Here is a 14,569-nt window from a genome sequence, read left to right as displayed (position 1 = left end):
TAGGTTGGCTAAGGCTACTGGGGAGAATTTAAACTAGATAGGTTGGGGGGAGGGGAGCTAGAAGAGTTGACTAGGATCAAGGAACTAATTGATGGGGGGGAGGATGCAGGGGTAAGGGGAATTACAAAATTAATGGTAGAGGAGAGGGTGCAAGTGAATGAAGGCGGTAATTTAGATAAGGGAGTAGAGGGAGAGGGTGTTCGCGACTCATCAAAGCGGGTCCAGATAAAAGCTGGAATAAGGACACTTTGCCTGAATGCACGAAGCATTCGGAACAAGGTAAATGAGTTGATGGTGCAAATCAGCACAAGTGGGTACGATCTGGTGGCCATTACAGAAACGTGGCTGAAAGGTGACCAGGACTGGGAGATGAATATCCAGGGGTATCAGGCGTTTAGGAAGAATAGACAGGAAGGAAAAGGTGGTGGGGTCGCGCTATTAATAAGAGATAATATCAGGGTAGTACTGAGGGATGACATAGGCTCTGAGGAACAAAACGTGGAATCATTATGGGTAGAGATGAGGAATAGTAGAGGGAGAAAGACACTAGTAGGTGTGGTATATAGGCCCCCAAATAATAATGTTGAGGTAGGGAGGGCTATAAACAAGCAGATAAGGGATGCGTGTAAAAACGGAACGGCAATAATCATGGGGGACTTCAACATGCACATTGACTGGCAGACTCAAGTCGGTAAGGGTGGAATGGAGGAAGAGTTCTTAGAATGCTGTCGGGATAGTTTCCTTGAACAGCATGTTACGGAACCGACGAGGGAACGAGCTATTTTGGATCTGGTATTGTGTAACGAGGTAGGTAGAATTAAGGATCTTATTGTGAAGGACCCTCTTGGGTCTAGTGACCACAATATGGTCGAATTTCTGATTCAGATGGAAGAGGAGAAAGTTTGGTCCCAAACCAGTGTCCTCTGTTTGAACAGAGGGAAATATGATAGGATGAGGGATGAATTGGCTAAGGTAGACTGGGAGAGCAGGCTGGCAGGTAGGATAGCTGAGGAACAGTGGAGGATTTTTAAGGAGATCCTTTTCAGTTCTCAGCAAAAATATATTCCAGCAAAAAACAAGGATTGTAAGAAAAGGGAGAACCAGCCGTGGATAACGAAGGAAATAAAGGAGAGTATTAAAATAAAAACAGCTGCGTACAGAGTGGCCAAAAATAGTGGAGAAACAAGTGATTGGGAAAAATTTAAGAAACAACAAAGAGAGACTAAGAAAGCGATAAAGAAAGGAAGGATAGACTATGAAGCTAGGCTAGCAATTAATATAAAAAATGATAGTAAAGGTTTTTATAAATATATAAAAAGGAATAGAGTGGCGAGAGTGAATGTTGGACCCTTGGAGGACGAGAGGGGGGAGTTAATAGTGGGAAATGAGGATATGGCTGAGTCTTTAAATAAGTTTTCTGTGTCGGTCTTCACGGTGGAGGACACAAATAGTTTGCCAAATATTAACGATAGAGGGTTGGCAGCAGGAGAAATACTTAATACAATTAATGTTACCAGAGAGGCAGTGCTGGGTAGACTAATGGGACTGAAGGTGGACAAGTCCCCGGGTCCGGATGGAATGCATCCCAGGGTATTGAAAGAAATGTCAGAGGTAATAATGGATGCGTTAGTGATTATTTATCAAAACTCGTTGCATTCTGGGGTAGTGCCGGTTGATTGGAAAACGGCTAATGTTACGCCGCTGTTTAAAAAAGGAAGGAGACAAAAGGCGGGTAACTATAGGCCGGTCAGCTTAACGTCTGTAGTAGGGAAAATGCTGGAATCCATTATTAAAGAGGAGATAGCAGGGCATCTGGATAGAAATGGTTCGATCAATCAGACGCAGCATGGATTCATGAGGGGAAAGTCGTGCTTGACGAACATGTTGGATTTTTATGAAGATGTGACTAGGGCGGTTGATGGAGGAGAACCGGTGGATGCGGTGTTCCTGGATTTCCAAAAGGCGTTTGATAAGGTGCCCCATAAAAGGCTGCTGAAGAAGATTAGGGCACACGGAGTTGGGGGTAGTGTGTTAAAGTGGATTGGGGACTGGCTATCCGACAGGAAGCAAAGAGTCTGAATAAATGGGTGTTTTTCCGGTTGGAGGAAGGTAACTAGTGGCGTGCCGCAGGGATCGGTACTCGGGCCGCAACTGTTTACCATTTATATAGATGATCTGGAGGAGGGGACGGAGTGTAGGGTAACGAAGTTTGCAGACGACACAAAGATAAGTGGAAAAGTGAATCGTGTGGAGGACGGAGAAGATCTGCAGAGAGATTTGGACAGGCTGAGTGAGTGGGCGAGGATATGGCAAATGGAGTATAACGTTGAGAAATGCGAGGTTATACACTTTGGAGGAAATAATAACAAATGGGATTATTATCTCAATGGAAACAAATTAAAACATGCTACCGTGCAAAGGGACCTGGGGGTCCTTGTGCATGAGACGCAAAAGCCCAGTCTGCAGGTACAACAGGTGATCAAGAAGGCAAATGGGATGTTGGCCTATATTGCGAAGGGGATAGAATATAAAAGCAGGGATGTCTTGATGCACCTGTACAGGGCATTGGTGAGGCCGCAGCTGGAATACTGTGTGCAGTATTGGTCCCCTTATATGAGGAAGGATATATTGGCATTGGAGGGAGTGCAGAGAAGGTTCACCAGGTTGATACCGGAGATGAGGGGTTTGGATTATGAGGAGAGGCTGAGGAGATTGGGTTTGTACTCGTTGGAGTTTAGAAGGATGAGGGGGGATCTTATGGAGACTTATAAGATAATGCGGGGGCTGGATAGGGTGGAGGCGGAGAGATTCTTTCCACTTAGTAAGGAAGATAAAACTAGAGGACACAGTCTCAAAATAAAGGGGGGTCGGTTTAAGACAGAGTTGAGGAGGAACTTCTTCTCCCAGAGGGTGGTGAATCTCTGGAATTCTCTGCCCACTGAGGTGGTGGAGGCTACCTCGCTGAATATGTTTAAAGCGCGGATGGATGGATTCCTGATCGGTAAGGGAATTAAGGGTTATGGGGATCAGGCGGGTAAGTGGTACTGATCCACGTCAGATCAGCCATGATCTTATTGAATGGCGGGGCAGGCTCGAGGGGCGAGATGGCCTACTGCTGCTCCTATTTCTTATGTTCTTATGTTCTTATAATTTGAGATAACCTTCTTCCCTGTCCTCTATGCCACCAATCTTGGTGTCATCTGCAAACGTACTAATTATGCCTCCTATATTCTCATCCAAATCATTAATATAAATGACAAATAACAGTGAACCCAGCACTGAGGCACACTGCTGGTCATCGGTCTCCAGTTTGAAAAACAACCCTCTACAACCACCCTCCGGCTTCTGTCATCAGTAGGTAGTCTCACAACACCAGGTTAAAGTCCAACAGGTTTATTTGGTAGCACGAGCTTTCGGAGCGTTGCTCCTTCATCAAGTGAGTGAAGAGTTCTGTTCACAAACAGGGCATATGTAGACACAAACTTAATTACAAGATAATGGTTGGAATGCGTGTCTTTACAGATAATCAAGTCTTTACAGATACAGACAATGTGAATGGAGAGAGGGTTAATCACAGGTTAAGGAGGTGTGAATTGTCTCCAGCCAGGACAGTTAGTGAGATTTTGCAAGCCCAGGCAAGTCGTGGGGGTTACAGATAATGAACCCAAGATCCCGGTTGCGGCCATCCTTGAGTACGGAACTTGGCTATCAGTTTCTGCTCAGCGATTCTGCGTTGTCCTGTGTTGTGAAGGCCGCCTTGGAGAAGGGATTCATGATCCCAGCTGTCATCAAGCCAATTTTGTATCCATTTGGCTACCTCTCCCTGGATCCCGTGAGATTTAATCTTATGCAACAACCTACCATGCTGTACCTTGTCAAAGGCCTTGCTAAAGTCCATGTAGACAACATCAACTGCACTGCCCTCATCTACCTTCTTGGTTACCCCTTCAAGAAACACAATCAAATTTGTGAGACATGATTTTCCACTCACAAAGCCATGCTGATGACTGTCCCTAATCAGTCTCTAAATGTTTGTAGATCCTGTCTCTCAAAATATCTTCCAACAACTTACCCACCACAGATGTGAGGCGCACCGGCCTGTAGTTCCCAGGCTTTTCCCTGCAGCTCTTTTTAAACACAGGCACAACATTTGCCACCCTCCAATCTTCAGGCACCTCACCTGTGACGGTATCGATGATTCAAATATCTCGGCAAGGGGACCCACAATTTCCTCCCTAGCCCCCCACAATGTCCTGGGATACACTTCATCAGGTCCCAGGGATTTTTCGACTTGATGCGCTTTAGATTTCCAGCACCTCCTCCTCTGTAATATGTACACTCCTCAAGACATCACTATTTATTTCCCCAAATCCCCTAACATCCATGCTTTTCTCAATGGTAAATACTAATGAGAAATATTCATCTAGGATCTCACCCATCTCTTGTGGATCAGCACATAGATGGCCCTGTTGATCCTTAAGAGGCCCTACCCTCTCCCTAGTTACTCTTTTGGCCTTTATGTATTTGTAGAAGCTCCTTGGATTCTCCTTCGCCTTATCTGCCAAAACAATCTCATGTCCCCTTTTTGCCCTCCTGATTTCTCTCTTAACTCTACTCCTACACCCCCTATACTCCTCAAGGGATTCACTTGATCCCAGCTGCCTATGCATGTCATGTGCCTCTTCCTTCTTCTTGACCAGGGCCTCAATATCCCAAGTCATCCAGGGTTCCCTACTTCTACCAGCCTTGCCCTTCACTCTAAGAGCAACGTGCTTACTCTGAACCCTGATTAACACACTTTTGAAAGCCTCCCACTTACCAGACGTCCCTTTGCTTTCCCACAGACTCCCCCACTTAACTGTTGAAAGTTCCTGCCTGATACCATCAAAATTGGCATTGACCCAATTTACAATTTTAACTTTTGGGCCAGACCTATCATTCTCGACAGCTATCTTAAAACTAATAGAAATGTGTTCACTGGTCCCAAAGTGATCTGTCAGTAACACTTCTTTCACCTGCCCTTCCTTATTTCCCAAGAGGAGGTCAAGTTTTGCCCCCTCTCTATGTGGCAATCCACATACTGAATGAGAAATTCCTCCTGAATACACTCAACGAATTTCTCTCCATCCAACCCTCTAATACTATGATTGTCCCAGTCAATGTTGGGAAAATTAAAATCTCTGACTATTACCACCCTATTTTTCTTGGAGCTATCTGTAATCTCCTTACATATTTGCTCCTCAATTTCCCGCTGACTATTTGGGGGCCTATAGTACAACCCTAACAAAGTGATTTCCCCCTTCTTATTTCTCAGTTCTACCCACCTAGACTCAGTGGGCGAACCCTCGGATATATCCCCTCTTAGTACTGCCGTGATGTTTTCCCTAATCAAAAGTGCAACTCCCACCTCTCTTATCTCCTGTTCCATCTTTCCTAAAGCATTAGTACCCTGGAACATTGAGCTGCCAGTCCTGTCCCTCCCTTAGTCATGTTTCAGTAATTGCTATAATATCCCAGTCCCACGTACCCACCCATGTCCTGAGTTCATTTGCCTTGCCCGTCAGGCCTCTTGCATTGAAATAAATGCAGTTTAATCTGGACTTCCCTTGCTCTCTGCTCTGCTCTTGCCTGATCTGTCTGGTACTAGATCACTGACACTGCTTATACTGAGACTGCCTAAGTTCTATAAAGCTGCAACATAACTTGCCAATCTTTAAACTCAATGCCCTGGCGATGAAGGCAAGCATGCCGTATGCTTTCTTGACCACCTTCTCCACCTGTTTTGCTACTTTCAATGACCTGTGTACCTGTACACCCAGATCTTTCTGCCTATCAATCCTCTGAAGGGTTCTGCCATTTACTGTATATTTCCTATCTGTATTAGACCTTCCAAAATGCATTACCTCACATTTGTCCGGATTAAACTCCATCTGCCATCTCTCCTCCCAAGTCTCCAACCAATCTATATCCAACTGTATCCTCTGATGGTCCTCATCATATCCACAAATTCACCAACCTTTGTGTCGTCAGCAAACTTACTAATCAAACCAGTTGCATTTTCCTCCAAATCATTTATATAATATATATATTACAAACAGCAAAGGTCCCAGCATTGATCCATAGAACCATAGAAAATTACAGCTCAGAAACAGGCCTTTTGGCCCTTCTTGTCTGTGCCGAACCATTTTTTGCCTAGTCCCACTGACCTGCACTTGGACCATATCCCTCCACACCCCTCTCATCCATGAACCCGTCCAAGATTTTCTTAAATGTTAAAAGTGACCTCGCATTTACCACTTTATCCGGCAGCTCATTCCACACTCCCACCACTCTCTGCGTGAAGAAGCCCCCCCTAATATTCCCTTTAAACTTTTCTCCTTTCAGCCTTAACCCATGCCCTCTGGTTTTTTCCTCCCCTAGCCTCAGCGGAAAAAGCCTGCTTGCATTCACTCTATCTACACCCATCAAAATCTTATACACCTCTATCAAATCTCCCCTCAATCTTCCCCTCAATAGAGACACAAACTCAATTTACAAAATGTCTCTATATGCCCTGTTTGTGAACTGAAATCTCACTCACCTGACGAAGGAGCAGCGAGCGCTCCGAAAGCTAGTGGCTTTTGCTACCACGTAAACCTGTTGGACTTTAACCTGGTGTTGTGAGACTTTTTACTGTGACCTCCCCTGTAGCCAGTGAGGATACAAAGATTTCTCTCAAGGCCCCAGCAATTTCCTCCCTTGCCACTCTCGGTATTCTGGGATATATCCCATCAGGCCCTGGCGACTTGTCTATCTTTGTGTTTCTCAAGAACGCCAATACATCCTCCTCTTTGATCTCAGCTTGACTCAAACTGTCTACACACCCTTTCCCAGACTCATCCGCCAAGTCCTTCTCTTTGGTGAATACTGATGCAAAGTACTCATTTAATGCCTCTCCCATTTCCTCTGGCTACACGCATAGATTCCCTCCCCTGTCCTTGAGTGGGCCAACCCTCTCCCTGTCTACGCTCTTGCTCTTTATGTATGCATAAAAAGCTTTGGGATTTTCCTTAATCCTGCTGGCCAATGCTTTTCCGTGACCCCTTTTAGCCCTCCTTACTCCTTGCTTAAGTTTCTTTCTACTTTCCTTGTATTCCAAACTTGCTTCATGTGTTCCCAGCCTCCTAGCTTTGACAAATACTTGCTTTTTCTCTTTGACTAGGCTCACAATATTTCTTGTTATCCAAGGTTCCCAAAACTTGCCATACTTATCGTTCATCCTTACAGGAATGTGCCGGTTCTGAATCCCTATCAACTTACACTTGAAAGTCTCCCACATGCCAGATGTTGATTTGCCCTCAAACATCTGCCCCCAATCTACTTTCTTCAGTTCCTGCCTAATATTGTTGTAATTAGCCTTCCCCCAATTTAGCACCTTCACTTGAGGACTACACCTATCTTTATCCATCAGTACCTTAAAGCTTACTGAATTGTGGTCACTGTTCCCGAACTGCTCCCCTACTGAAACATCGACCACCTGGCCGGGCTCATTCCCCAATACCAGGTCCAGTATGGCCCCTTCCCTAGTTGGACTATCTCCATATTGTTTCAAGAAGCCCTCCTGGATGCTCCTCACAAACTCTGCCCCATCCACGCTCCGCACTAAGTGAGAACATAAGAACATAAGAAATAGGAGCAGGAGTAGGCCATCTCGCCCCTCGAGCCTGCCCCGCCATTCATTAAGATCATGGCTGATCTGATAGTGGTTTAGTTCCACTTAACCACCCGCTCCCCATAATCCTTAATTCCCTTATTGATCAGAAATCTATCTACCTGTGACTTAAACATATTTAACGAGGTAGCCTCCACTGCTTCAATGGGCAGAGAATTCCAGAGATTCACTACCCTCTGAGAGGAGAAGTTCCTCCTCAACTCTGTTCTAAACTGACTCCCCCTTATTTTGAGACAGTGTCCTCTAGTTCTTGTTTCCTTTCTAAGTGGAAAGAATCTCTCTGCCTCTACCCTGTCTAGCCCCTTCATTATCTCCTATGTCTCTATAAGATCTCCCCTCAGCCTTCTAAACTCCAACGAGTACAGGACCAATCTACTCAATCTCTCCTCATAAGCTAACCCCCTCATCTCCAGTATCAACCTGGTGAATCTTCTCTGCACTCCCTCCAAGGCCAATATATCCTTCCGCAAATAAGGGGACCAAAATTGCACACACTACTCTAGTTGCGGCCTCACCAGTACCTTGTACAGTTGCATCAAGACCTCCCTGCTTTTATACTCCATCCCCTTCGCGATAAAGGCCAACATTCCATTTGCCTTCTTGATCACCTGCTGCACCTGCAAACTGAATTTTTGCGATTCATGCACAAGGACCCCCAGGTCCCTCTGCACAGTAGCATGTTGTAATTTTTCACCATTTAAATAATAGTTCATTTTACTATCATTCCTTCCAAAGTGGATAGCCTCACACTTGTCAACGTTATACTCCATCTGCCAGATCCTCGCCCACTCACTTAGCCTAGGCGGCACGGTAGCACAGTGGTTAGCAATGCTGCTGCACAGCTCCAGGGACCTGGGTTCGATTCCCGGCTTGGGTCACTGTCTGTGTGGAGTTTGCACATTCTCCTCGTGTCTGTGTGGGTTTCCTCCGGGGGCACCGGTTTCCTCCCACAGTCCAAAGATGTGCGGGTTAGAACATAGAACATAGAAAAACTACAGCACAAACAGGCCCTTCGGCCCACAAGTTGTGCCGAACACATCCCTACCTTCTAGACCTACCTATAACCCTCCATCCTATTAAGCTCCATTAGGTCGATTGGTCATGCTAAAAAATTGCCCCTTAGAGTCCTGAGATGTGTAGGTTTGAGGGATTAGCGGGTAAATATGTAGGGATATGGGGGTAGGGTCTGGGTGGGATTGTGATCGGTGCAGACTCGATGGGCCGAATGGCCTCCTTCTGCACTGTAAGGTTTCTATGATTTCTATGATTCTATCCAAATCTTTCTGCAGACTTTCCGCATCCTCCACGCAATTCGCTTTCCCACTCATCTTTGTGGCATCCGCAAACTTTGTTACCCTACACTCGTCCCCTCCTCCAGATCATCTATGTATATGGTAAACAGTTGAGGCCCCAGCACCGATCCCTGCGGCATGCCACTCGTCACCAATCTCCCACCACAACAACTCTGTTACTTTTACACCTTGCCAAAATCTGCCTACATATCTGTTCCTCTATCTCCCGCTGGCAGTTGGGCGGCCAATAGTAAACCTCCGACATTGTGACTACACCCTTCCTGTTCCTGAGCTCTACTCATATTGCCTCTACCCATATTGCCCTCCGAGGTGTCCTCCCGCAGTACAGCTCTGATATTCTTCTTAACCAGTAGTGCAACTCCCCCACCCCTTTTACATCCCTCTCTATCCCACCTGAAACATTTGAATCCTGGAACGTTAAGCTGCCAATCCTGTCCTTCCCTTAACCAAGTCTCTGTAATGGCAACAATATCATAGTTCCGAGTACTAATCCAAGCTTTAAATTCATCTGTCTTACCTGTTACACTTCTCGCATTGAAACAAATGTACTTCAGTCCACCAGACCCTCTTTGATTAGCAACCACACCCTACCTGCACTTTCTCTCAATCTTACTGGCCCTACTCTCTGATTCCTGTTCAGCTAATTCACCTTTGCTTTGGTTCCCACCCCCCCTGCCAAACTTGTTTAAATCCTCCCATGTGACACTAGCAAATTTCCCTGCCAGAATATTTATACCCTTCCAGTTTAGATGCAACCTATCCTTCCTGTACAGGTCCCACCTGCCCTGGAAGAGACCCCAATGGTCCAGATATATGAAACTTTCCCTCCTACTGTTTAGCCATGTGTTGAACTGCACTATCTTCCTACTCCTCGCCTCACAAACATGTGGCACAGGGAGTAATCCTGAGATTACAACCCTCAAGGTCCTGCTTTTTAACTTTCTACCTAATTCCCTGAACTGCTGCTGCAGGACCTCATCACTCTTCCTACCTATGTCGTTAGTACTAACATGTACCACGACCTCTGGCTGTTCACCCTCTCCCTTCAGAATGTTTTTTGCCCGTTCAGAGACATCCTGGACCTTGGCACCAGGGAGGCAACATACCATCCTTTCACGTCCACAGAAGTGCCTATCTGCACCTCCAACTATAAAGTCCCCTATAACTATTACTCTAGTGTTCTTTGTCCCTCCCTGCTTAACAACAGAGCCAGCATGGTGCCACTGCTCTGGCTGCTGCTGCTGTTATCCCTTCATAGGCCATGCCCCCCAACAGTATCCAAAACGATATACTTGTTAGAGAGGCTGACGCCAAAGGGGATACCTGCACTGACTGCCTGTCCCTTCTAGTAGTCACCCATTTATCTGGCAGCACCTTGGGTGAGACCATGTCTCTAAAGCTCCTATCTATGAAGGTTTCCGCCACCTTCATGCTCCTAAGTGCATCCAACTGCTGCTCCAACCTATCCATGCGGTCTGTAAGGAGATGCAATTAGGTGCATTTCCTGCAGACGTTGTCGTCCGAGACGCTGGAAGCATCACGGATCTCCCACATCTCACAAGTACAGCACTTAACCCCACTACTGACATTTCGAGCACCAATTAAAGTATTTAAGAAAATTTATAAAACTCTTACCGTAACTTTCTCACAGTGGCCTTTTATTTTGGTTAAAGGAGGAGGGAGAGAGGGAAACACTAATGTAATCTTTCGGGCATACCACTCCTTGACACCAGATCTTCCGCTTCCCACTTCTTAATAGCTGTTGCTGGTCTGACTTCTCCCAGAATGCACCAGTGAAGTCCCTCAACCGCCTCTAGCGGATGCTGTAACTCTTGTTTATCATTGGAGGGGTTCTTGCGCTTCCCACTTAGTAGCTGTTGCTTGTCTGATTTCTCCTCGAATGCACCAGTGAAGCCCCTCAGCCGCCTCTAGCGGATGCTCTGACTCCTGTTTATCACTGGAGGTGATCTTCCACTTCCCACTTCTTAGTAGATATTGCTGGTCCGACATCTACCAGAATGCACCAGTGAAGTCCCTCAGCTACCTGTACCAGACTTTGCACATTCTCCCCATGTCTGTGTGGGTTTCCTCCGGGTGCCTCGGTTTCCTCCCACAGTCCAAAGCTGTGCAGGTTAGGTGTATTGGCCATGCTAAATTGTCCCTTAGTGTCAGGGGGCTTGGCTGGGGTGGCTGCATAGGGTTATGGGGGTGGGGCCCGGGTGGGATTGTGGTCGGTGCAGACTCGATGGGCTGAGTGGCCTCCTTCTGCACTGTAGGATTCTATGATAACAAAAACAACTTTCTGCCCTTAATCGGTCCATATCCCTCTATTCCTTTCCAATTCATGTACCCATCCACAAGCCTCTTAAATGTTGTGAATGTGCCTGCTTCCACCACCTCCTCTGACAGCACGTTCCAGGCACCCACCACTCTGTGTGAAAAACTTCCACTGCACTTCTCCCTCTCACCTTAAACCTGTGCATGGCCAATCAACCTAACCTGCACAAGAGTTATTCATTCCTGCCTGGCACAAAAATGAAATTGGATAGGTGGCTAAATCATGGCTTACAAGGGAAATTAGAAATAGTATTAGATTCAAGGAAGAGGCCCACAAATTGGCCAGAAAAAAACAGCACATCTGAGGATTGGGAGTAGTTCAGAATTCACGACACCAATGGAATTCCTCCTCTTTGATATTGTTACTAATTTGGTTTGTCCAATCTACATACAGATTAAAGCCACCCACAAGTACACTTGTTGCTTTATTGTATGCGTCTCTAATTTCCTGTTTAATGCCATCCCCAGCATCACCACTACAGATTGGGGGTCCATATACAACCCCCATTAATGCTTCCCCCACCCCGCCCCCCCTTGGTGTTATCCACTCGCAGGTGGATCAGCAACTAATTATTGAAATCCCTCATAATATCAAACAGTTCCATTAAATTTCCCCTTAATCCTCTTCACTGTAAGGAGAACAATCCCAACTTCTCCACACAGCCAGCAGCATTCGAGTAAATCTCTGCCTCACCTTTCTAAAGTGTAGTGCCCAGAATTGGATAGAGTACTGTCACAGATCTAGCCAATGATTTGTAAAGATTTATCATAACTTTTTTGCTTTTGTACTCTATACCTCTGTACACAAAGTCAAGGATCCAGTATTTTTTAAAAAACATTCTTATCAACATTGGTGGAGTAGTGGATGAGGTGGAGGGCTGTTGTAGGCTGCAAAGAGACATAGATAGGATGCAAAGCTGGGCTGAAAAATGGCAAATGGAGTTTAACCCTGATAAATGTGAGGTGATGCATTTTGGTAGGACTAATTTAAATGTGGATTACAGGGTCAAAGGTAGGGTTCTGAAGACTGTGGAGGAACAGAGAGATCTTGGGGTCCATATCCACAGATCTCTAAAGGTTGCCACTCAAGTGGATAGAGCTGTGAAGAAGGCCTATAGTGTGTTAGCTTTTATTAACAGGGGGTTGGAGTTTAAGAGCCGTGGGGTTATGCTGCAACTGTACAGGACCTTGGTGAGACCACATTTGGAATATTGTGTGCAGTTCTGGTCACCTCACTATAAGAAGGATGTGGAAGCGCTGGAAAGAGTGCAGAGGAGATTTACCAGGATGCTGCCTGGTTTGGAGGGTAGGTCTTATGAGGAAAGGTTGAGGGAACTAGGGCTGTTCTCTCTGGAGTGGAGGAGGCTGAGGGGAGACTTAATAGAGGTTTATAAAATGATGAAGGGGATAGATCGAGTGAACGTTCAAAGACTATTTCCTCGGGTGGATGGAAAGGGGGCATAACTATAGGGTTCGTGGTGGGAGATATAGGAAGGATATCAGAGGTAGGTTCTTCATGCAGAGAGTGGTTGAGGTGTGGAATGGACTGCCTGCAGTGATAGTGGAGTCAGACACTTTAGGAACATTTAAGCGGTTATTGGATAGGCGCATGGAGCACACCAGGATGATAGGGAGTGGGATAGCTTGATCTTGGTTTCAGATAAAGATCGGCACAACATCGTGGGCCGAAGGGCCTGTTCTGTGCTGTACTGTTCTATGTTCTATGTTCTGGCACCATCAAAAGATTTGTTTATATGAACCTCCAGATCTCTGTTACTTTACACCTGCTTTAAAATTGTTCTATTTTAGATGGGCCTTCCTTCCTCATTCTTCTAAAATATTGTCTCTCCATTTCACCAGTATCTCCATGTCAAGTGTCCTCTTATCATTTTCACTATTCACTATATGCTTGCAAAAATAGAATACTGCAGAGCTATAAACCTGAAAACAAAACAGCAAGTGTTTGAAACACTCAACCAGATCTGGTGACATCTGTGGGAGAAAGACTGATTAATGTTTCAAATTGATTAGTAGTTCTACTTCTTTTGTCACCTTTGCAATTCTGTCCTCCTAACCAAATTGTGGACACCATATACTTACCTCCAGTTTGAAACACCAATCCTCACTATTACTTTCAGCTTTGAATCACTTAGCCAATTATGTAACCACACTACTACTGTTGTTTTAATCTCAGGTGACAATTTAGCTAAAATATCAAATGTCTTTTGAAAGACCACATATACAAGATTAAGCGTATTACCTTCAGCAACACTGTTGTTGCATTGAAACACTTGATCACGTTTGTCAGCCATGATCTATCTTCAAAAAATCCATGGTGACTGTCATTTATTAACTCACATTTTTCCAAGTGACTTTTAATTTTGTTGCAGATTATGGCCTCTCAAGTTTCCACCTGTATCAATGTTACTAGGTGCTTCTTTCTTCCCCCTTTTTGAACGAGAGGGTAAACTGCTATTCAGCCTCACGATTGATGTGTAATAATAGAAACATAGAATCCCTACAGTGCAGAAGGAGGCCGTTCAGCCCATTGAGCCTGCCCTGACAACAATCCCATCCAGTGGGTGACCCCACGTATTTACCCTGCTAATCCCCCTGACTAAGGGGCAATTTAACATGGCCAATTAACCTAACCCGCATATCTTTGGAGTGTGGAAGGAAATGGGAGCACCCGGAGGAAACCCAAGCGGACACGGGGAGAACGTGCAGACTCCACACAGACAGTCACCTGAGGCCGGAATTGAACCCCCGTCCCTGGCGCTGTGAGGCAGAAGTGCTAACCACTGTGCCACCGTGTTGCCACTATTAAATAGTGGGAAGTCCAATCTCCTTCGCACTGCAAATCCCCTTTTTCTAATCAAATGACTCCATTCCTTAATAAAAGCAAATTACTCCGGATGCTGGACTCTGAAAATCTCAGCAGGTCTGGCAGCATCTGTAAAGATAGAAAAGAGCTGACATTTCAAGTTCAGTTGATCCTTTGTCAAGCTCTCCGTTCCTTTCCTGGCTGTAGTCTGGGACTGAACCAGCTTGTTTGAAATCCAAGCATCCAGTTTGACTTCCCAGTCCCTCCTCTTTTCCCACCTGCTCATTTCCTCTTCCAACTCTCCTCCCATGTCCATTTTTAAAGAATTTAGGAACAGATGCAGCATGAGGTATTATCTGTGATGTGTATCTTTGATGTAGATAT

The 14,569-nt window shown here is 45.5% G+C and overlaps 1 protein-coding gene across 1 annotated transcript in view; it reads left to right on the top strand.

The window, feature by feature from the left end:
• uggt2 (UDP-glucose glycoprotein glucosyltransferase 2) overlaps window positions 1-14,569 on the top strand; it is a 608,113-nt gene that overhangs the window by 182,601 nt on the left and 410,943 nt on the right. The window lies entirely within an intron of this gene.

The sequence above is a fragment of the Mustelus asterias genome, chromosome 10, assembly GCF_964213995.1.
Source record: "Mustelus asterias chromosome 10, sMusAst1.hap1.1, whole genome shotgun sequence".
In the NCBI taxonomy this organism is placed as follows: Eukaryota; Metazoa; Chordata; class Chondrichthyes; order Carcharhiniformes; family Triakidae; genus Mustelus; species Mustelus asterias.
Note: the sequence above shows the minus strand (reverse complement) of the source record. Positions and strands in the feature narration are given on the sequence as shown.